The following is a 23,264-nucleotide window of genomic DNA, read 5'->3' as shown; positions in this document are numbered from 1 at the left end:
ATACCATTCCAAAAAAATACCATAATTGGCTTATCAACAGTACTCAACCAAGCGCAATATAAAGCTCAGGCACGAGCTTATTTTATATATGCATACCTATCTAAATATATACTTGTGTAGATAGCTATCAATATCTTTTTTTCCACCTCATGTGCAATATTGAAATACGTTATCTTTTCCAATGGCACTACACACCTAGCACCAGCCTGCAGTATGTAGATACAATAAGCACTATCACTTAAACCACAGAAATCTTTGCACACCACGTCTGTAAACAACCTCAGTGCACTTCAGTTTCCACAGAAGTATGTATTTGTTAAAGCTTTCTTACCTGAAAAAAGAAAAACACTAATAGCACCATGGGAGTTTCAAGAAAGGCAGGCAAATTATGATCACATTTACCATCTAATTTGCTCTCTAAGGCTTGTTCAAACAGTGCAAACATTGTGCTCCTCTTCTTCATTTGTTCTGACAAGCAGGATGACAACTAATCACCATCAAGAGCTTTCCCACTCTCCAGGCCCCCATTTTCTGTTTATCCAATTTGATGCCTTCCAGCCAAGGAAACTGTTAGCCTTCCCTGCCACCCCAACTGAGAAGGCCAGCTCTCCAAGGTCGGATTTCAACTAGAAGTCTTGTAGGGTGTGAATCCACAGTGCTAAGCAGGAATAAAATGAGCCCTTTCTGCTGCGCAGTGTGCAATAGCACCAGCAGTGGGTTCTGTATAGGGTGACAAAAACACCCGACGGAGGCAAAGAAGGTTGGAGACTGACACAGAAAAAGGAGCCTGAGGAAAGGAGAGGCATCTTCTACCCTCTTCCTTTATTTTCCTCAAAAGACAGATCTGTGATCTACCAAAGCATTGCCATGCAAGTCCTGAAATGTGCAAAAATATGATAAAAAAAAAAAAAAAAAGAAAAGAAAAGAAAAAAAAAAAAAAAGCTTGGAGAATACTGGAAAGTTACTTAAAGGATGTCTGTCCTTTGATAGATCTTCTCTCCAAAACTATTGCACTGATTGGCCTTGATAAGACTCAGCCACACAATCAAATTATCTTGGCTTAACGAGTTAAGCTAGTGTCATTGTCCACATGTCCCCTCTTCACCCAGATCCTAAGCAAGAAAACACAAATTGAAATGAAAAAGGACTAAGCCATATTACCTCACATGCCTGTTGGGCTTAAAATAGTACACAGTAGATACCATTCCTTAGCAGATGCATAAGCCATAAAGATTTCAGATGGGCCATTTGTTATAAACCTAAAAGGGAAAACGATGTTGCAACTTCGGTATTTAATAACGTAAAAAGTATGCACACACATGCAAGTAAGCACTCACTACAATTCAAACTTACTGAACAGAGGTCATATCAAAACCGGGCAATGTGTTAAGCAACGTATATGGTACAACAATCACCAAATTTTCATTGCTTTAGCTGTCTGATACTCTATTATTTCTGATATTGTGAAGGAAATAATGTCAACAGGAAGCTGTCTGACTCCAGATTCATCAATTTTAAGAGGTCTTGATCTTCACATTGACCAAATCCATATGAAAAATTCTTTCTTTTTCTTTATAAGCATTTGAAAAATGCAGCTAGGCTTTAACTGATAAAAGATACACACTCTCTTACTGTTACTTCTGCCCCTTTGCCTGCAGGCAACAGCCCATAACTCCAGCCAATGTCACTAGTGTCACTAACCAGCACCACTGCATCGGATTTAGCTATACAAAATGCTGACATTAGGAAGCCACCTGGCTCAAACTCTATGCTACTTTTTGAAAGGTTATTAAATATCTTCCTGGATCTTGTGATCCTGCTGTTTACACACATAATTAAAAAATTCTGCACTAGAATACATTTTGAGTCATTTTGATTGTTCATGAGATATTGTGAAAACTTGTCCTAATCGAGAGTGTGTGTTTGTGTGCATGTGTGTCTTTCATTTTTTGTTGTTTTTTTTCCCCCAAACATTCTCAGAGTATTTTCACACCCTTTCTAATATCAGGAGGGTTTTTTCTTTCTAAACATTCACTCTCTTTTTTAATGCCTACTCAGGAAAAGATGTAGAAATAAAGTATGACAAATGCAAATATCTTTAGAGCCTCATACTTGGCAAAGGGATAAAACAGGCCATGTATAACCTATACCACTTCTTACGAAAGTACTATTTGAAACAGAGGGGAATTTTGCAAACTAAAGACTGCAAAGGTTTCAGTGAAAGGAGACATAATAAAATTCTTTGGAAAGAGGTTGGTATATTCTTAGGAGGGACAAAGGGGGGTAAAAAAAAAGCCATTCCCCTTGCTCCTGCTGCTTCCAAGAGTACTTGTAATTTCCTTTTCTTGAAAAAGATTTAGGGGACAGGACCATCAAAGCTGTTGTCTCTGCTGCATGTTACATGAGGGCCTTCAGATTGTTCTCTATTACAATGATAAATATCTTCATGGCAGTGAGAGGTTCCCCCACATCACTCTGCTATCCATGCATCACACCAGTCTATGGACCAGAGAGGTGGATTTTACTGATTTAATGATAGATCTGGTAGCCTAATGGATTTTAGATTAGACCAGTCCACTCTCACGTCAGTATATAATCTTCATAAGTGCCTGAGCCTGAAGATGTTCAGTGGTAGAGCTGAACTACTTTCTCCAAATGCTTCATATGTTATTTCCATAGGCTGTAATATTTAAATGGTCCATATAAAATTCACAGATGTCTTTTCCTTTAGCCATTACTGCTGTTTTCTAGTGGTTGGCTCATCTGTGATTTTAATTTGTAAAGATCAATTAAGCCACTATCCCCAAAGTCACAGGACACTGCAGTGCTGCAAAAGATGAGCTAATGGATTTTTTTCACCTCGTCTGCTTCACAGCATTAACTTCGATGATCTTAAATTCTGAGCTTTTCGATCAGACACGGATGTCTGCAGAAAGAAGCCAAAGTCCCAAAGTAACTTTCTTTAACAATTAGTACCCTGTGCAACTTCAGTGATGTCGATAGAATCAAGGGGGAGGTAAATCAGTGTGTGTTTTTGGCAGCTTTCCCTTTTCTGCCAATTAGAACAATCAGACTCTAAATTTCACATTGAGCTAAAAGAAATTAGCAGCGTTATCTTGGTCAAATGTTAAAGTAAATAGCACTTGAAGCGTTAATCATAATTGCAGTTTTTCAAGTTATTCATAACTCATTCCCATTGGCTCATTTCCCCATGCTTACCACAGTGAACATATTTTGATGAGCAGCATTAAGACTGCTTTGTCTGTGCCAAAGGAAAGAGCTGGGTCTCAGCTGCTAAAGCAGCAGGCTGCCAAAACAGCTGGACTCACCTTCCCCAGAGAAGCCTTCTGCTGCTTGTGGGAAGCAGTTGGGTACAGAGGAGCGGAACAGGTGGGAGGACATGGTAAGAAGATAACTGGTTTCAGACATCCTTCTTCAAGTGGTGGGGAGAAGAGGGCAGGGTGCAGAGATGGGTGAAAGGTAGACTCAGGCTCCCAAGGAAGGAAGCACACCTGAACCCTTTGCTGATTCTTAAATGGCTCGCAGGGATTATGTTTTAAAAAGTGTTATAGCAGCAAAGAGGATCTTTATAAGGAAACAAGGGCTTTCTTGGTGGGGAGGCAGGCTGTGCTTTAGGAACAGTACTGTAATTAATTTCTAACTACAGCCACTATGTTATAAATGAGCACAGACTGCAAGATTTTTCAAGTTATTTAACACCTGCTGAAGATGACGGGATAGGCAAAATTCACTTAAAAACGTAAGCCATGTATTTTGAAATGTAATAATTTCAGCTTAAAATAGTTTAAGAGAGATGCTCTTTCAATACTGTAGATGTGTAGAGGATACTATCAAACGTCTTCTGGTCTCTCCACTCCTTCTAGCTCTGCATGCTCCTCTCTGAGGCCAGCTCAGACTCAGTGCAGGTGTTTCCAGCAAACGCCCTTTGGTGCTGCATGGGATTTGCATGCAAACTCCCTTATGAGAAATGAAAAGCCAGAGACACCGTGGCACTAAATAGGAAAGGAAGCACCACTGAGCAGCCACAGACCACTGAAAGCAGTTGTTTAATAGGAGTTAAACTCAGAGTCCACTGAAGTCAATGGGAATTTTGTTACCAACACTGACAGGACTTGGATTTTCTCTAAAATATTGTCAAATAAGCAAAGCCAACTGACTTTAAAAAGCCTCATCGATATGCTTCAGATGCAATAATCCTAGGTGGTGCTTGAAATCATTTTAGATTACAATTTCAGGTGGAAGTCTTTTCAGCTTGGCTTTCCCTTTAAGGGCAGATTTCCTTATAAAACAAGAGCAGTATTCTCTTGCATTTGAACTTTGCATGAAAATCCATATTTCCAACACACTATAATAAGTTTTTTAGAGCTCAGTAGGTTACCAAGAATTAAACAGCCCACACCCTTGCAGTGACTTTACACATCACGAATAAGGACATGTAAGAATAGACTGAAGTAGAAAGGAGTCACGCAGTAAGAGGACTAGGGAATGCAAATATTTTACCTTGTCTTACTATCACCAGGTAGTTTTCAGAGGAACCACCAGCTACACAAATAAAAAGCAAAGTACAAATACTAATCTTTCTTATCTTTTGTCTGTACTGCACATGCCTGAGTTACCTATTTAAACAAACATTAACAAGTGCGCTAAAATTAAAATGACATCTTGTTTTTTGATCTTCCAAAATGCCACATGCACATCCTATACAGCAGGCCAGTCATAAGAAACCACATCAAATAAAATAAGAAGGATTTACTTCCTGTTCAGCTACTTGCACAGCCTGTCTCTAAAGTGAAAATAACACCCCCAAAAGTTGCTGAAGAGAGAAAAGCATATTTCTGTCTTTAGAACAGACACTACTGTAAGTCCACTACCAAGCCAGATAGATTGCCAGTATAGCCAGTGCAGTAACAGCACGTCAAAACCAAAGCACCCTGGCTGCAGGGCCACCAGCTCTGCTTGTATGTACGCTACTGCATGCACATGCTGGTCCAGGGTATTGTGCACCAGCCTGGCCAGTCCAAAGCACACTTATCACAGTATCATCATTCTTCCATTTTACGTTAAAAAGTGAACTAAACCTATATTGCACAAAAAAAGCCCTCCGTAGTAGATTTTTTCCAAGTTCAATAAGAAAGGTATTGTATCAAGTGGCAGTAGCTAGGCACTCTTTATTGGGCTCATAAAAGATTATGATTTTGCCCCATTCTCTATATAAGTGAATTTCTTAAAATATCATTTTTAAAATGGCACTTCTTCTTCTCATGATAGTGTTTCTTTAATATATTAACTTTCCCACATCCCATACTTTGACGGTTCGGCAATTTTCTAGTTCATTTTAAATCAGTTTTTGACAAAACAATACCAACGGTTCAGTAAGTGTCCCAGCTGAATTTTACAATTTACGTTTCTTTTTGAAATACCCTCTTACTGAATAGCTTTAGCAACTAATAAAATTCTTCAATTTTAAAGCAAAAAGAATCACATTAAGCACTAAATTCATGTGGAAGGGGGAGGACTAGTGATACTGAATGTTGATAGTAGATTTTGTTTTTAACACTAGAAAAACTTTTTTAAAATCAGTAATACATTGTAATTTAAAGGTTTCGTGCATACCCTACTGTATGGATTTTTAGTTATACTTTTGATGCTTTGACATACACATACAGACATATGTACACATACATGTATATATGTGCATACGTGTATGCAAATATACAAGTGTATATATATGTATGTGTATACAGATACATATACGCAGACACAAACATACATGCATGTAAGCCATTGCTGTTAATTTTATCTGTTCCGGTTAAACAAAAATGAACCACTATCAAATAAAATTTATTCTTATGAGCTAAATAAGATGCAATAACTAAGCTGAGTAGAACCCTGGTGAAGACATATAAACATTGTTTACATATATTGCGTGTGTTAACAGTGAAGTGAACCACTAATAGCATAGCTCCCAATCTGTTATTTATGATAACTTTGCATCAGTAACACCATGATAACTAAATTTTTAAAATTATGAACTCCTCTTGCATTCTCACTTTGGAAAAAACATACAGCCTTACTAAGAAAGCTCATTTAAAACTAGGGACATGAGCAGAGCTGCAGATCCAACTGCTTCAAAAATTAACCACACTTAACTCCTAGTATCTGCCCATCTATCGGAGACAACCTTTCCCACCAGAGATAGGAGCAATTTTAGTCTGCTTCAGTACAAAGCAAAACACCTCACATTAAAATTTCCTTTACTTCAGCTGTGGTACTTTCCTTCAACTTCCAGTTGAGTGTAACAACTAATGGTTGAGGGCAGGACCTTCCTAGATGGCTCCAACCTGATCCACAAGAGGCAACTGGACTTTTGCAAGGAAAAAAAGCTGCATTTTTAAATCAAGCTCTGTAAAACTTTCAGCTAATGTGCTTTAATTCCAGTATGGACAAAGAATGTTTAAACTGTCTGTAGCTCTACCATTTAATATTAAATACAACCCCTCTACAGTCCGTATGAGATTTAAACATGGGCTAAGTATTTTTTTCTTAAATATTTTCATTAAAGAGCAAGGTCAGCTCCAGAATTCCTAGAAAAGGGCACCACGAAAAGCCACCTAAAAATGACACCAAAAGAAGGGCATATTAGACATAAGGTTTGAGAGGGGAGGGCAGTTATGTTTAAGTTTGCATCAGTCTCTTCCATTGGTAGTATTTTGGTGAATGGAAATAACCAATAACAGAGCTTTTGTTATTTCACTACAATTTATAGATGTTTTGGTTGTACAAACTACAAAAATATGTGAATATGTATTTTCATAAATATGTCACATGTCACAGAGTCTTGTTTAATTTATTTCATGAACAGGAATGTTTGTCCCTTTAATCCACATTGTCCCAAAGACAACTATATTAATAATTTCATTTTGGTAACTGTCCTGGTATATATTCAGTTACCATTTCTATTTCTTCTAAAAAGGAGAAAATGCCTGGCTACAGAATTACAAAAATGTTTCCAATTTCTGTCATTTGAAGCAATCAGTACAAAAGAAAGAAAATTTAAGAACTAAAACTAATCCTGTGAGGAGTGTGCCTTAGTGGGGCTCATTTTAGAACTGGCTGCCTTTGCACTTGGATGTATAGATGCTAATTATTAAGGTCATCACAGATCTGTGTGATATTTTAGGTTTTCTTTCTGCCTTTCTATTAACCTGAGAAATAAAAGTGTTCTTCCTAAAAATATTATTCTAAAATTCTAGAATAACTTAATACTATACTAGAGATCTGCTTAGACTTACTCTCTTCAACAGTCTCTCTTAATTTTCAGAGGTTACAGGAATCAACTGCTACAACTACTGCATTTTGAGAGTAAGCTGCTGTCCCTCCATTGTGACATATAATTTCTAAAGCATTAGTGTCTTTTTTGGGAAAACCACATACTTGTTTTCCTATTCACTAGGGTATTTGCAAAAAAATTAAAGTAATTCCAAGGCCATAACTGGGAGCCTAAAAAAAAAAAAATCTCTCAGCCTGTTAGCAGTGAAGTAGATTCGGAGCAGTGACTCACATGGGCAACCTTGATATATAACCCTTTTTCCTGCTATTTATTAGTGATGGATATCCCATTCCAAACCACTTTCCTCGCTGGGCCAAGAGAACTCTGGACATTTGAGCACCATGCAAAGCCTCCCAATCACTTCAGGCTAGCAAGGAAAATGGGTATCAGAAGAATTGTGATGAGGGCAGAGGGGACATCTTTTGAGAAAAACCTGCTAAAAACCATCTCTGAAGAAATTTGTATTAATCTAGCATGTGCACTTTAGGATCTGTAACTGAAACAAAAACATATACAAGAAGGATTCTCTAATATTACAACAGCTAATTTAAATCATATCTGAAATTTTGCAGATTATTTCTCCATAAACTGAGGGATTTTGATTAACAAAGTATCAGCAACATAACCTCAGGACTCAGGATCCACTTTAATGCTTTGTTTTCAGATCAGCTGAAGAAAGATCTTGTACCTAGACACACAAGCACTGGTGTTGGGACCATACTAAGAGCAGGATTGTACAGAATAATGTTCAACATGCTTGGACCTAGACCCAGGCATCCTTCATGCCCACATTTTGCCAGACAATTCTGGCTTAAGGTCTACAGAATCAGTTACAGGTGGGTGATCTAATTAAAGCAAAGACCTTTGGGTGAAGCTGAGTCAGCGAAATAACTTTTGCTGCTCCTGTGGTGGGCTACCATTAGGGAAAGACAAAAACTAATGGAAACATTCCCTCGCATGCCAAGATTGCCACTGGACTACTAAGACAATGCTAATAGGCTTACAAGAGGTGATAAGACTACAGACAAATGGTGATACCATGGCATTCACCTTTGTACTGTCCTTCCTTGTGTCTTTAATATGTGCCTTCAAACAGGTTATCTGGAGGAGTGCTGAGGAACTCGCATTTTGGAGAAAGATACAGAATAAAGTGGAGATCTCATGTGCATATCAGGTGATGAAGTCTCACTGCAGATTTTGTCACACAGGAGTGAGAAGAAGATAAGTAAAACACCCCCCCCCCCCCCAAATAGACCAAATATAGTGCCCAACCAACTTTTACTTCCCAAAACAGTGAATAATCAGAGAGTGAAAATCTCTATCTGCAGGACAAAGATGCCAGCAAAAGAGAAAGGTAGTCAGGTGATTTAGATAACAACTGTCTCTGATACACAGGACACACATATCAGTTTTCAATAAATTCATTGAAGGTGACTATCAAATTATTCCAGAATTTGAAGAATGCTGTTCTCTACACTTGTGTGATAAAGGAAAACAAGTGACATAACTGTTCAAACTGAAACCAGACAGGAGTGGATTTAGAATTGATCCTGGAATAAAAGAGGCAACCATGCAGTTTAGCAGACAGTATTGAAGGCAAGAATTGTCTGATGGAAAGGACGGATACTTACAGAAGCCAAGAGCCTTTCAACATTAGAAAGAATTCAAAATATTATGAGAGATGTTACATGAAGCATTGGCCAGGACAGATTTCAAGCTGGAATTTAACAAAAACACCTCTTGGAGTTGTACCTGCTTTAACAACTATCATGTGGGAAGACACAGGTTAACATACAGGGAAAAAAACGCAACAATTGCATCATTTTGCAGACAATTAGCAAGAACCCACAGAGCACATTTGGTAGGGACAAAGAAATGACAGTAGTGCCACTAGCAAAGAAGAATTATTCACAGAAGCAGTGAACACCTTTGTAAAAGAATAATTTTTTTTTTTTTAGCACTTTCTTCAACCAGACAACTTTGATGACTAAAAAGATACAAACATTTTTACTTGGGTAATACCATTTTGAACGGGAGTGGGGTGTAAAGCAAGAAAGCATGGCCAGCAAGTTCTGAGCAAGAACCAGAATTTTCAAAGGCTAAAGCTAAGCAAACACATACATTCTAGAGTGGAAGCAACAAATCTAGGCAAGAAGTTAACTGAAACAGCTGATTTCATGGTGAGGCTATCATTGACCGGCTCTACCAGACAAACAAAAGGTATAATGATGCTTTGGAATGGGCTTTGGAATGAGCAACATATGTAAGAACTTTACGTCTAAACCAGTTGCTGAGTTACACCTGAGCAAAGTGTTTCTAATGAAAATCTTTCACAAGTCAATCAATGTTTCATCTCTTTGTTAGGATTTGCATCAGAAACCCTTTGTATTTTCTACAGGTGTGTGAGTGAGAATATTATGGCATAATGATCCTACAGTGCTATCATTTGAGCATAGAAATATACTGAACACTAATAAAGTTAAAAAGTACCCACTGAGTAAGACTTTAAGACATTTTGGTATTGAAAGGAAGCCAGCATTGACTAAAACAGGTCTTAAATGACCTCTGTCCTTTGCTAAAAATGCTCAGCAAACTTTCCTTCCTTCCCAGGTAGATACAGGGTTTTTTTCTTTTTCAGCAATCAGTGGAAGATCTGCAAGCTGAGGTCAAAGCTCAAAAAGCTTCAGCAGTTGTAGACACTCTCTAGAACACTGGACAAACATTAATTGCTAAAGCTTTTGTCCAGAATGAAACAAACTTACTAGAATACCCACTCCCTATACCACCAAGGAGTGAATTTTCAGTACAGTACAGGACAATGTTTAAATATACAGGAATTTTTAACGTATTTCAGAATGTACATTTAAGTATACATGAAAATTATTCAGGGGCTGAAAAAATATCTAAGAAAAGGGCCAGAAATACCCTGAAATGGCCTAAAATGAAAGGCCAGAAATGGAATCTTCAGAGTTGCCTCATATGCCAAAACCCACAATGAATAAGTCAACACAGGCAGTACAAAATATTGACACTGCTGCTCTAAGAAGGATAGATTTGTTTATGTTGCTTGGAAAAAAAATAAACTTCTTTTAGATTAATACTCTCATTTTGCTGAGACAGCAGCTACTAATAAATGACATCTAAGCTGGTGATGGTGTATATGCAGTATTTGTACTAGATACAGCACAGCTAACAGTAATATCTGATAAAGGACAACTTATTAAGCAAAAGTAGAAGTTGTTCTAAGTAATGCAGTGATCTAAAAGTTTTCCTTAAGTCTAATGGATTTACTGGAAAATAATAATGCAGACACTGAAAAAGGTGCCTACTTAGATTCCAATCCATGTTATAACACAGCAGTATCACTACTTTCTTTAACCAATGCAGGCAAGTGGTGGTATTTCAAAGTGCTACCAGAGAACATACATAGAAAGAAATGAATAGGTAATGTATACATGATATTAATAACATTTGGGGTTCCTTCCCATTGCTACTGCATATAGCGTTATCTGTGTGTTCACAGCAGGAAACATTAGTTACAAGCCTTAAAGGATGCAAGTGATCATCCTGGGGTTGATAAGTACTATAAAACGGGAGGAATAGGGCACCCTATTTCAGATTCAGAAAGGAAGAAGGTAAGAGGCATCAAATTTTCCTTTTTGCCTAAAGGAACCTTGGGCAAGTAAAAATAATGCAATATTTAGACAACTGAACATCAAAACACAATCCTATCAGAGAAAATGGGCTTTCTGGCTTTGATTAATACTGGATTCAACTTCTTAAGCCTAAGTAACAGTGCAAAACCTCCCAAAGTCTAACTGGATTAAGTAATAAAAATCACTATTAGGCTGGCTGCATATAATTTGAAATTGTGTTGAATGCTAACTTGCTTTCTTAGCAGTACTCTTTCAGAACCTTGGAAAGAAATGGCATTGTGGACTAAATAGCCAAGTTTCTAAATCCCATACAAAAGAACCAGACAGAGCATTATAAAGCTCTTCCAATTTAAGAAGAAACTGTCAGATAAAGCGTATTTTTTGCAAAAATCCTAAAAACCAAGTGATCAGTGACAAACTTATTTCCCAGACTGTTGTGTACTCTTCAGCCATGGTGAAGGATGTGGCACTGGACTCTGTCTTCTGTCAGGGGAAGAACACTCCTAAAATCATAATTTACAGTAATTCAGAAATGAAATGCAGGGTTTATTACTTCAGAGCCTGGCAGCTGAACAGCAATATGCGAGATCTACCCTGTGAACAGTATGTACTGTAGGCAGAATTGTTAGAATGAAGGAAGACTAAAGATGAAGCCAAGACTCCTGGTGAGATCTATCAGATGCTTATTAGCGCAAGAGATTTCAAAAGATACATGACAGAAGGGATAAAACAACAGAAAATAATCTAGGATAGCATACAGTCAAGGAGGAGACAGAATTATTGGTTATGTGTGAATATAAGCTAAACATTTCTAAATGCAGTTCTGCAGAACAACTGATGTAAAAAGAAGACAAAAGTACTGACCTACTTCATGGCTCTTCGTGTTCTGACTACCTCATACAAGCTTTAAGGCTAACAGTTCATCTTCATCCTCATTCATTCAAAATCATCATCCAACTTTCTACTGAAGGCCTCCCTTTCTCCTCATCTGCCAAGAAACCTGCAAGGGGGTTATTAATGTAATGCAATGTGGAAAAGCAGTTGAATGAAACAGTGTCACGACACTCCAAGTATGGTGGAAACTTCTTCCAAGAATCTCTGTATCAAGTCACCTTTGATGTTTATAGTAGGCTTGCAGCTCCATCCCCCCAGTTAGCAAACTTCTGTGCATATCTCCTGAAGAGGAAAGAAAGAAAAGTGTCTTTGCCTCAGGATAAATGAAAAGGGATTTCAATTATGTCTGCTCTTGACAATGTCTAGTACGATAGGAACTTGCTGAAGACCAAGTTCCTGGCAAGATACAAGGGGAGAGAGACCTTTGAGCATAACTATAATTTTGTTAGGATGTTAATTAAAATCCATATTGATCCACAGAGGAAAGTATACAATAGAAAATTGGTATATACTATGTCTGGTGCTGGAAAGTCATTCATAAAAGTACTCAGGCTCCACAGGAAACACAGTGGTATCACTGACACAATAAAGGGCCCTAAAACTAAATCAGGTACGTGACCATCACAGTACTATGCTCACTTGAAAGACAAGGTGGGGAACTATGATTGATTCTATTCTAACTCAACAGCATAAAGCAGAGAGTGGATAAAAAATGGGACATGAACTACATGTTTATAAAGACTTTAAAGGAGAAATGACTTAAGCAAAATCCTTTAAGGGAATATTCAATAGAAGCAATATGCCAACAACTTTGTCTAAAACCTCCTGCACAAAATTGTCAGAATCAGACATATTTGCCCTTTGCTCTTTTTTTTTTTACATCATACATCACTTCAAATATTGGTGTATTTCAATAATGCACTATAAACTATTTTAATCTCTGCTGGAGGTTATATGGTAAGTAACAAAACAAAACACAACCCCTCCCAATATTTAAATGAGAAGATGGCAAATTTCTGTGTGTCACAGGGATACAGACTTTTGCATGAATGTAAAGATTTTTCTCAGCTTTTTAACTAGATAATCTTCAAATAACTACTAGTTAACCCCACATATAATGCACAGAATTTGCATAATTTGCCTTTCTTTGAATAGCTAGAAAAGACAGGAGGTTTTAGAGTAATTTTGTTAGAGGATGCTCTTAAATAACCATGACTATATAGAGTAAAGAATCAAAATGTATGGTAGAAACTGCAAGGTCCAAATTGTTAATCCAACAAATGGATGACCAGGAAATGCAGCATGTATTTACAGTGTTGATTAGGGCAAGAGAATTGAGAACATCCTAAAACACATGGAGCCCAACAATGCAATATACCCAACCGATATTTATTGCTGCCTCTGTAGAGGCAATTTCCATTTTGATGTGTTCTCTCACACATGATGTTCTGAAACAGTTAAGTAACATGAAAAATACTGGTTCAAGATTATATCTGTCATAGATGAAAATACAGCATTTATGCAGCATTACATAATAAAGCCACTGGGTTTATGGAGGCAAGGTCCTCTTGGGACTGCCACAAATCTACATATTGTCATATGGTGATAGATTTTTACATTTACATATGTGAATTATAAAGAACCCACATTAATAACCAAAACAAACAAAACACAGTTATTGAGTCTAAAGGGCTGAGGAAATTTAAGAGTGTCATTTGGTTGTGGTAAAGGTCACTATTAGTTCACAAAATCTGTCTGGAAAGTCACCTATCTTAGCCAACATTTATGAAGAAATCAAGCAGTCTGTTAAAACCACCTAATTCCGGGGGGGCTGCCAACACCGAGGGCAGATATGCATTTGTTCTGTACTTAAAAGACAGCAGAACTGCGGGGAGGGAAGAGACTGCTGACAGTTATTCGCACACTTATTTTAGAAACTAGGAATGAATTAACTCCACAAAACTGTTTATCTGGCCAGTATGTCTAGCAAGTAATTTCTAAAATTCTGCTATGCTAATATAGGTGAACTTATTAACACTGATTTTTGCCAAATAAAATATCAATTTTGAGGATATAATCAATGCTAAGCATGGAGCTCCATACATTTATGGAGCTCAAACTCAACAAATTTAGGGAATAAATTATATGACATGATATCTGCAATAACAGATGACTGGACTGATGATCTTAGAGGTGTCTTCCACTCTTGTTTTCCAAAACTACTACATATAAATTAGATACCAGGTTTCACTAGTAGCTTAATCCAGTTTTGGACATGAATATTCAGAGTTGAAACATGACTATATCCTCTCACGACATCATCCAGACTATTTCATTATTATTTCAGCTCACGGATAATTCCTGCACACCACCATAGCCATCCCTCTCTCTCTTATGCTTTAATCTAATGGCACAATTAGTCCAATGAAGGATTAGACGTTGAAATTTCTAATGTTCAGAAGTTTAACTAGAGTTCTCCTACCCTTAAGTATCAGAGAATGCAAAAAAATACATCATCCTCACATGTTTTAGCAGTAAGCATTCTGTATCTTCTACCACATATGAAAATTAGCGTGCAGGGATATTGCTACAAAAAGGTGTATCTAGCCCAACATTCTGATATCTCTAAATAAATTTGTAGACATATAACATAAAAAATTGTAAATGTACACATAGCAATCCACACCTGTATACATTGCCACATGATTTTGGAATAGTACCTTCGATAAATGCAGTATATAAAAAAAGGAGACAAAGGCCCCACAATTTATTAAAAGTATGCACTTTTTTAGAACACTTTACAAGATCTTTATTTAATCTACCTGACAACCCTGTAGAGCTGGAAAGTATAGACTAATTTTTAAGGCACAGAAAGTGAGGTAAACAAAAAAATTACAAAGCAGCAAAAAATCCCAGGCCCAGTTTTTAATAGTGAACTCTAACCCACTGAAAAGCTACCAGCCTTATTTTGGGGTATTATCTTCAGTTCTTGACCACTTTTTCATGGAAAACTCTCCATTCCTCCCCCCTCCCCCCCCAAAGAGAAAAACAATATATTCAATCTGAGGAAGCCACCTGTGCTTTTTAATAGCCTTGCCTGACAGAGAATAGGTCTCGTAACAGATGAGATACATAAATGGAAAATCATTCAACATTTGAGAAAGGTGACTAAATTCACTAGGCTAGTGTCAATTTTTAATTCCTAGGTTTGTTTTTTGAGGTTTTTTTAAAGGCCATTCATGAAATATTAGAGATGCCTGTCTTATATTAATGTTACGTCCTCTGACAGCCACTCAGTGAAAGATAAAAAGATGGCATTACGTTTTAGCAGTGAAGTGAAATGTTGCATGGTGCAAGGTGACCCAGTCTCATTTAACAGACTACCAAAATATAATCAAATAAAACCTATGATCTTTACACTGGTAAAAACAGTGCAGCAAGGGGACAAATATAATTTTAAAAACTTAAAAGACCAATTGAAATGAATCATGTATATTTGTAACATGTGAGTGAGTCCTCTGCAGCTATCCAGTCCTCATACAAGCATCCATATTGAGAGCAAATTTTAATACAGGCAGGTTCAGCTTTCCCTACAATTTTGTCCTGCCACTATATCTAACCCAAAACAAATGTCCCAAACTCAATTAAGCTGTTTGATTACAATAAAAATAGTCCTTGCTCTTTGTCTTAGTATCTACTGGCTGGTAACTCATAGTTCACAGGGAATGCACTGTCCAACTTCATTAATCCACAGCTGGGGGGAAAAAAAAAAAAAAAGAAAACTCATACCACTCTGATGATGTGTGTGCAATTCAATTATACCAAGATAAACTGCCTTTGGTTAAGATTACCAAAAGAAAACTTTAGGAAGCACATATTTTGTAAAACAGATCTAGACTTAATTGATACAATTCTTCTCACTCCGCTTGTTTTTGATTGTTACTACAATTTTCATACAACTTTCTCTAATGTGTTTTCTGATAGCCACTGACAAACTTGACATATTTTCATGATGGACTGTGGCTGTAATCCACTATGGCAATTCCTCTGTTTCTAAACCCTCACATTTAGTCCTTCAAATCCATTCAGTGAGAGCTGCCTCACCTGCCACTCTGATTGCAATGCCTCCCAGACCCTCATCAGCTCACCTCATCTATCCACTGTCACACAAACTTGGGCTCGATTTGTTGAAATGGAGGAAACTTCTACTGGGGTCGAACGATGTAATTTGGGGCTGAAACTAAGTGAAGCTTGCTGGTTTGGATAGACTGTTATGTGAAATTTTGTCAAACAAATCCTGAAAAAAACCCAAAACAAAACTATGAATTCATGCCTGTATTTTGCATGGAACGACTCCTTTCAAAATAATTTCTAAGTGTTTTAAATTAATCACAGTGAGCCTGGAAAAGTGCAAGCAAGATTAAATGAAAAATTTCTTTTTATATTTTTAATGTTTAAATACCCTTTGGCAAACAAGATAAGGCAATAGCTAAATGTCCCACAGAGTTACTCCCTTACTTGTGTATTTATTGTTTACACAGTTATTCCCTAACAGTGAAACTCTCCTTTAGCACATAGGTTTACATTATTACCAGGACAAACATTGAATCTAGAGGAGTTAAATTCCTTCTTCATCTCTGTTTGCAAAAAGTACAAGAAAGCCAAGAAAACAAAACCCGTTGAAAGCAATGAAATTTAATAAATAAATAAATCTTTCTTTCTTTTGAAAAAAATTAAAACTGCCGATTACATGTAGCAAAATGTAATGAATGTTTGCTACTTTGTTTTAAAATGTCAGTTTTGTACCAACTGTAGTGATGCTTGCCCTTGCTGCTGCAACCCAATCTTTAGATCTCATGAAATGATGGAGCAGTACAGAACCCAAGTACTGCAGCAACACTGGGAAAGAAGTTCAGGACTGTAAGATCCTGTAAAACAGTTTCGCTGTTTTAATTCTGGAATTTTACTCAATAGAAACAGTCAAATTAAGGCAGTACAAAACTGAAAAATTTAGGTTTACCCTGTATTTACAGACGTATAAAAGAAGAAGGATGAAATGCCAAATACATTTTTACATCTACTACACAACATTATGTAGATGATACGAGGCAACATACTTTGTATAGACAATTTAGCGCACATGATTCACGGGCTGATTCTTATCTGGGTACATCGGAAGAGCCCTGTAACCCAGTATTTCACTCCAGTGCCCCGAAAGGCGTCAGCTAGCAATGGACCTACCCCAGCCAATGGTTCACAGTCCTTACTTCAACATAGTAACTGGTAAAGTGCTGGCAGCATTTAAATGGACATTCTTCATCTACCAGACACAAGGTACAGGGAGAGAGAGTTAGTGAGAGGGGAGGTGACGGAAGCTGCAGAGTTAAAACACACACAAACATCCACAACTTCAAAAATGTACTTTTAATGCATCGGGAGATCTCATTGAATGCAGTTTCTTATCCACTCTGCCCAGATTTCTGCCACTAAACACAAGGCTTAAGAGCCTGAAAAAAAAATATCCAACCATGTGAAAGTAAAAAAACCCCTCTGTATAATAAAACAGCAATAAAAATCCCTTACCAATTATTCTACTACATTCTCAAAATAGGAATAGCGTCTCTTATGCCCTAATTTTAGCATTTACTTTGCCCCACGTTAAAACACCAGAGTAATTATCCTTTATAAAGGTTGACTGAGGTCCCTGTGAAAATCTGCTCAGGGTGATTATTTAGTTGGCTTTTTTATTTGTGGAATTTAGGCAAGAATGTTTCAAGCTGTTTGTCAAAATAACTGCTTGATCTGCTTTACTATTTTTGTAATTGTTAAAAAAATAGCATTTTCTAATAAACAGAGGGAGAGTAAGGTTAAATACTCTAATTACCAACTTGTAAGAAGAGTTGAACGTGAAAGTTGTGCAAAGGCGTTCCTAATTTTGATGTACTTGGAGCCAATTCTCAGGATTTAATGATTGCAGTGTACCTGCAAATGTAAGGCACAGCAACATGATATGAGGGAATATTCTTCGACATTTCCATAACGCATTTAAGTGCTACTGAAAATGTTTTGTTTCTCATTAGTAGTTTTACATGTAAGTTTATTATTTCATATTCTGATGATTTCCAAAGCACTGGACTTCACATGTGACACAAATACTTCCATTTTAAGAAGAGAGAATTCAAATAACTTGATGTATTGACCTAAAGGAAGGTTCGTAGTGCTGAAAACTTGTCTGCTTTTTCCTAACTACATGACCTGGTCTAATAAGTTAAAAGAAAAGAAAAAAAAAAAAAAAAAGCAAAAAAAAAGCTTTTCCCCAAAAAGCCCTCCCAAAGTACTCTACATCAGAGATGTTAAAAAGGAATTATTAACATGGCTAGACTCCATCTAGGGGAGCATCTCAATTAAAAAAAGTTGAAACTTATTTATGTACTTAATTAAAAACATACCTAAATATGGTTTTCCTGAATGAGGCTTTTAGTGTACAAGGATTGCTACTGAAAAGCTATCCTGCAAACAATGCAAAAGCAACTTAAATGATGTAAAAGCAACTTAAACTCATGGTAGGTTCCCCCAGTGTACATTTTTTCCAGTTCTCTCTCCAACTACTATTGACTTAGCAGAGGTACAACTCCTACAAACATAACAAAACTGCATTTGCCACCCCTCTGCCTCCACAAGTTGACCACAACCACCACCACCATTGCATAATAATAGGCGTAGAGGAGTCTGATGACAGAGCGAGGACGATGCAGAGGTGAACCTCCAGAAGGTGCAGACAACCACAGCATCCTGCAGCCATTCTCCTGCAGCTCCAGAAACATAACCCCAGGATCTGGCACCCTGTCAAGCACTCCATGAGCAGACCCACGGGGCCTTTCAGACTAAAGACAACCATTGCAAAACCTTTCCCTACGTTCCTCAGCCCTTCCTAGGTGTCATTAAGTATTGCTAGGATACAGCAGCTCTCTCCTTCCACTACACCAGTGGTACTTTGTAAGCCTGTCGGGAAAAAAAAAAATTGGGGGCAGATAATAAAGTCTACCATTCTCTTATCTCTGTCTTAAATACCATATTTCTTTCTGGCAGAACTTTTTTGGAGGTACCATAAGTAAGACTCTTCCCACTGACTGATTCCATGAAGATTGTGTCTTGGAAGGTTCTACTTTTATAATTATTTCCTTTTAAGAACTTTCTAATTCAGTACCCACAGCAGCATATGTATTCCTATGAAAAACTCTACACAAATTTACTGGAAATTAAAATTTTAAGACATTTCCAATCTATGAAATTGGACAGGGAAAAAATATTACTCCTCTAGAAGTTGATAAAGTGATTAAAAAAAACTACAGAAGGATTATCACTGCCTATTAAGTGTGATAGTTTGAGCAATTTCTATGGAATCCTTTCTTATTTTATTCCTATCAGATTCATTAGCATATTTCCAGCTCATAACTAACAATTGTTGGCTATATTAAAAAAAAAAGCCCTCCCTAAATCTGCTTCAATGGCTAGACATTATGGCAATCAGTTAAAATTTTCTTATTTCTCATTCAATAGCTTTACACAGTGCAAACAGTTACATCCCTTTGGAAACTAAACCCCCCACTGAGCATTGCAGTCCAGTCCCGCAGTGCCTATGGCTGTGTGAGTGCATGCTCCTTCTGCCGCAATGCCTGCAGCTCCTGCGTAGCTCCACACTTGTGGGATCTCACACTCTTCTCTACCATCCACTATTGACCTCTGCCAAGAAACAGAGAGTTAGGCAGGTCTTCAATCTAAGCTTGCACGTTTCTTGTTGTGGTCATCATGCTTGCAAACATATTTTTTTATGTCAGATATATGTTCCTACCTCACTTATGTCCTCCAGATACCAGATTCCTGGTCGGTGCACCAACTGTTTACGTACCTGAAATGGCTGATGTGCCTCAACTGCCCAATGCTTTAGTGAGCAGCCTACCAGGGCTGCCTTGTGGCAGCTGCAATGCTACACAAGAACTCAAATAACTTATCTCAACCCAGTTTATCTCCCTCCAGGACAGCAAATTACTTTTTTTCTGGTTTTTTTGTATTCTTTTAATGGAGGACAAACAATTTTTTCACATTAACAACTGGTTTGCAGTATTGTGTCGTCACTCGCTAGTTAGTATACCATTACTTTAGCATCCTCCATTTTGTCATAAGATCATGCAAAGTCTTTCTTGCTGCACAGTGACAATCAATGTTCTCTCCTACTGAGAAGGACACAGGCTTGGTTTAGCTGAATGTTATTTTTTTTCTCTAATTTTCATTTCTGTGAATGCTGCCATAAGGCATAAGTTACTCTTAATGTTCTTCTAAGTGTTGTTAAATGCTACACAAAGTTTACATGGTAAGCCTGTAACTCTTAATGCATTAGATTTTCTACTTTAGTGGTTGTTCATCTGGTATGATTTCTTAATGGATTCTTTTTAAAAGAACTAGATTGTAATTAATTGCAGCCCATGATTATGTACATGAAAAGGACTGGTTTGAACCTTTACCCTAGACATACACCAAGGTGAAAGAAAAGATACAGGTTATGGCTTAATAGTTTTACTTATATAAATGGTGACATTTCTTAATAGAACCAAACAATTCTATGCTTTGTTCATCAAACTTTTTTTTTCTTTTTTTTTTTAAACTGTGTCAAGCAGGTATCAGAATTGAGATGTACTCACTTCACTCAATGGAAATACGTCTGCACTCAGCACCTTGGTTTGTATGGAATAGGTTTGTATATCGAAAAATTCGACAGGCTGTAACTGTTAAAGACCATTCCAATATTTATTTAGATCGGGTATCAACTTTCAACATAATTCTCTTTTTTCTTCCACTTACTAACCTTCGCCTCCTCAGAACAGGCTAAAATGTCATGTAGTTAGTCTGTCCACAGGAGAGTTTTCCAGAACATAAAAAACCAAAACCAAACCCCACCCTGCTGTTGTTTATTTAGTTCTGTTTGTATGGAGGGGAGGGAGGCTCTACAAAGCATTTTCACACATATGCTCCTATCAAAAGTGTTGTCTACAGCTTAGTGAGCAATTTTAAGCTGGTGGCTAGTTTTTTAAATCTCTGAGAATAAAGAACCAGCATATTTAAAGACAGAGAACTTGAGCTCTAATTTTTCCAAGTTCTGTCATGTATTTACAGAATGGCTGTTTTGAACTTGTTAAACTAAGTCTTGGAACAAGGGAGTCGGAAAACAATCGGTTCTTTTTATCATCACACCTATTTTTGCGGTCTAGCTTTTTCAGCTGTGATGATCTGGAGTCCTGTGGACAGGTTTCCAACAGATTCTATCAAAGGATATGAAAATGCTTTGGAAGCCGAGATCCAGTTTAAAAAAGAAAGCTGGTGGTGTTGTCATCAATCTGCTACTGACTGAACTGAAAACAATTTCAAATACTCTACTAAATCCTTTCTTTTTTGGCCCCACTACGGTTTCAAAATTTAACCCTTTTACCAGTTAACCTTGGAGCTTCAGTAATCCCATCTGACTACCACAAGAGTCACTGTCTGCTAGATCACAGTGCTTCTCAAGCAACTTTTCTCAGCCTCTATTTTGCCACCTGCAAAATAGAGCAACACTTTTGGAAATGTGTTTATGAATGCCTAAATTTGAATGACTGACATTTTGATATTGCCTTGTGTCTACCAGCTGTATTATGAAGAGAACACAGTTTTATAGGAAGTTCCAACTACAGCACAGCCTGGGGCATAATTTCTATAGTTTAATCAGTGAATCACTTACTTAGCATCGCAAGGTTCCCTTTTCCTTGCTCAGTATGCTGAAATTGTTCATCTCTCCAGAATCATTCAGCTAAACTTATTTCATCATAGTAGGAATATTAAAAAATAGCTAGGCTTGCTGTGTCTATTTATCAGAACCTGAAATACTCTGACAATTGACGTTTCAATTTATTGCTGTGCTGGTCCTGTTTTAAGAGTAAAACTGAAAGGCATATGGTTGATAACAAAACCTGTAACTGCTTTGAACACTATCTCAGAGCCTGTGAACATACATCAGCGTGTTCATTCCCATCTAGCAGGAGATACTCAACAGAAACAGATCATGAGCAAATGCCAAAAAAACAGAGTGGAAGTCGGATTTCCTGTTTATTATTTAAAATGTGCACTCCACAACTGTCAAATTAAAGGGGAGCTTTACAAGCATCCGGAGATAAAGGAACAGGGGCCCAGCAGCAACTGTGACAGCCCCACATGGCACCATTTGCAATATGGTCCTGTGCTACCCATGCAGCGCTCCATTTGTAGAGCTGGATGCAAACCAACTCCTGCAGCTCAGGCCGGAGGATGGGATGAAACAAATCCCAGCTCCCCGCAAAACCCGCATGCAGCCCCCAGAGCCAGCAGCCAGTGCCCAAGAGAGTACTGGAGCAGGAGGCAGTGAGGGAGCCCAAGGGCTGCTCTGCCAAGAAGTGCCCTCAAGGAAATTTTGGCTTGCCTAGAGGGGTGGGGGGTTCACCTCCAGCCAGGCTAGAGGAAAAGCCTATTGGCCCCTTTCATGGCTGGGCGAGCTGTCGCAACCATGGTTTTCAAACAAGGTTGTAGTAAAAGTCAAGAGAACTGTTTCTCCCCACTTCATCTCTTGTCTTTAACTGCTTCCTCTTCACATGTGTTCTCACAGAGAAGTGGGGCATCCAGTACAGAGAGACCCAAATCTCAGCTAAGGACCTTATGTGCTATAAATATACAGAGCATAGGTGAAAGCAAAATTTGCATTCAAAAACAATAACAAAAAAGCAAAGTAAAACACCTGATCCACACTGACATCAAAACTGAAGTGAATTCACAGCAAATAACTCGCACAACTGCCAGCAGTCTTCACCAGAAATATGAGAGCTGACACCCTTGCTATTATATAGTAAGTAATCGTTGTAGTAAATAATGAAAAACAGTAGCTGTAAGTTTATTTGAAAGTGGTGCTGAAGTATGAAGAACAAAGCCAGAACTAAGTATTCCAGACCCAAAACCTAGCTCTGACATGGAAATCTTCCACTCACTTAGAAAATTTTGCGGAAAACATATGTCCTTAACTTTGCTGGAAAAGGCTCTCCCACTCAAATACACAGGTCTGCCTACATGTTTAGAGCTAAGCACACGCACGTTTATCAGTGGTATCAAGGCTTTAATCCTTCCTCTTGAGGCCTCAGTAATAAAGTGGGAATAACCACACTTACCTACTTTGTAGGGTGTTGTCAAAATTAATGCTCACAGAGCCGTCAGTAGGTGAAAATCATTATGGCTCCCATCCTGCAATTGCTAATGCACGGGCTGCCGGCTGCATGCACACCGAGCCTGGTGAAAGCTAATTGAGTCCT

At 37.7% G+C, this 23,264-nt stretch overlaps 1 protein-coding gene across 3 annotated transcripts in view; it reads right to left on the bottom strand.

Annotated features, from left to right (window-relative positions):
• Nucleotides 1-23,264, bottom strand: part of FIGN (fidgetin, microtubule severing factor) — a 105,955-nt gene that overhangs the window by 53,096 nt on the left and 29,595 nt on the right. The gene's annotated exons all lie outside the window — the stretch shown is intronic.

The sequence above is a fragment of the Harpia harpyja genome, chromosome 7, assembly GCF_026419915.1.
Source record: "Harpia harpyja isolate bHarHar1 chromosome 7, bHarHar1 primary haplotype, whole genome shotgun sequence".
NCBI lineage: Eukaryota > Metazoa > Chordata > Aves > Accipitriformes > Accipitridae > Harpia > Harpia harpyja.
Note: the sequence above shows the minus strand (reverse complement) of the source record. Positions and strands in the feature narration are given on the sequence as shown.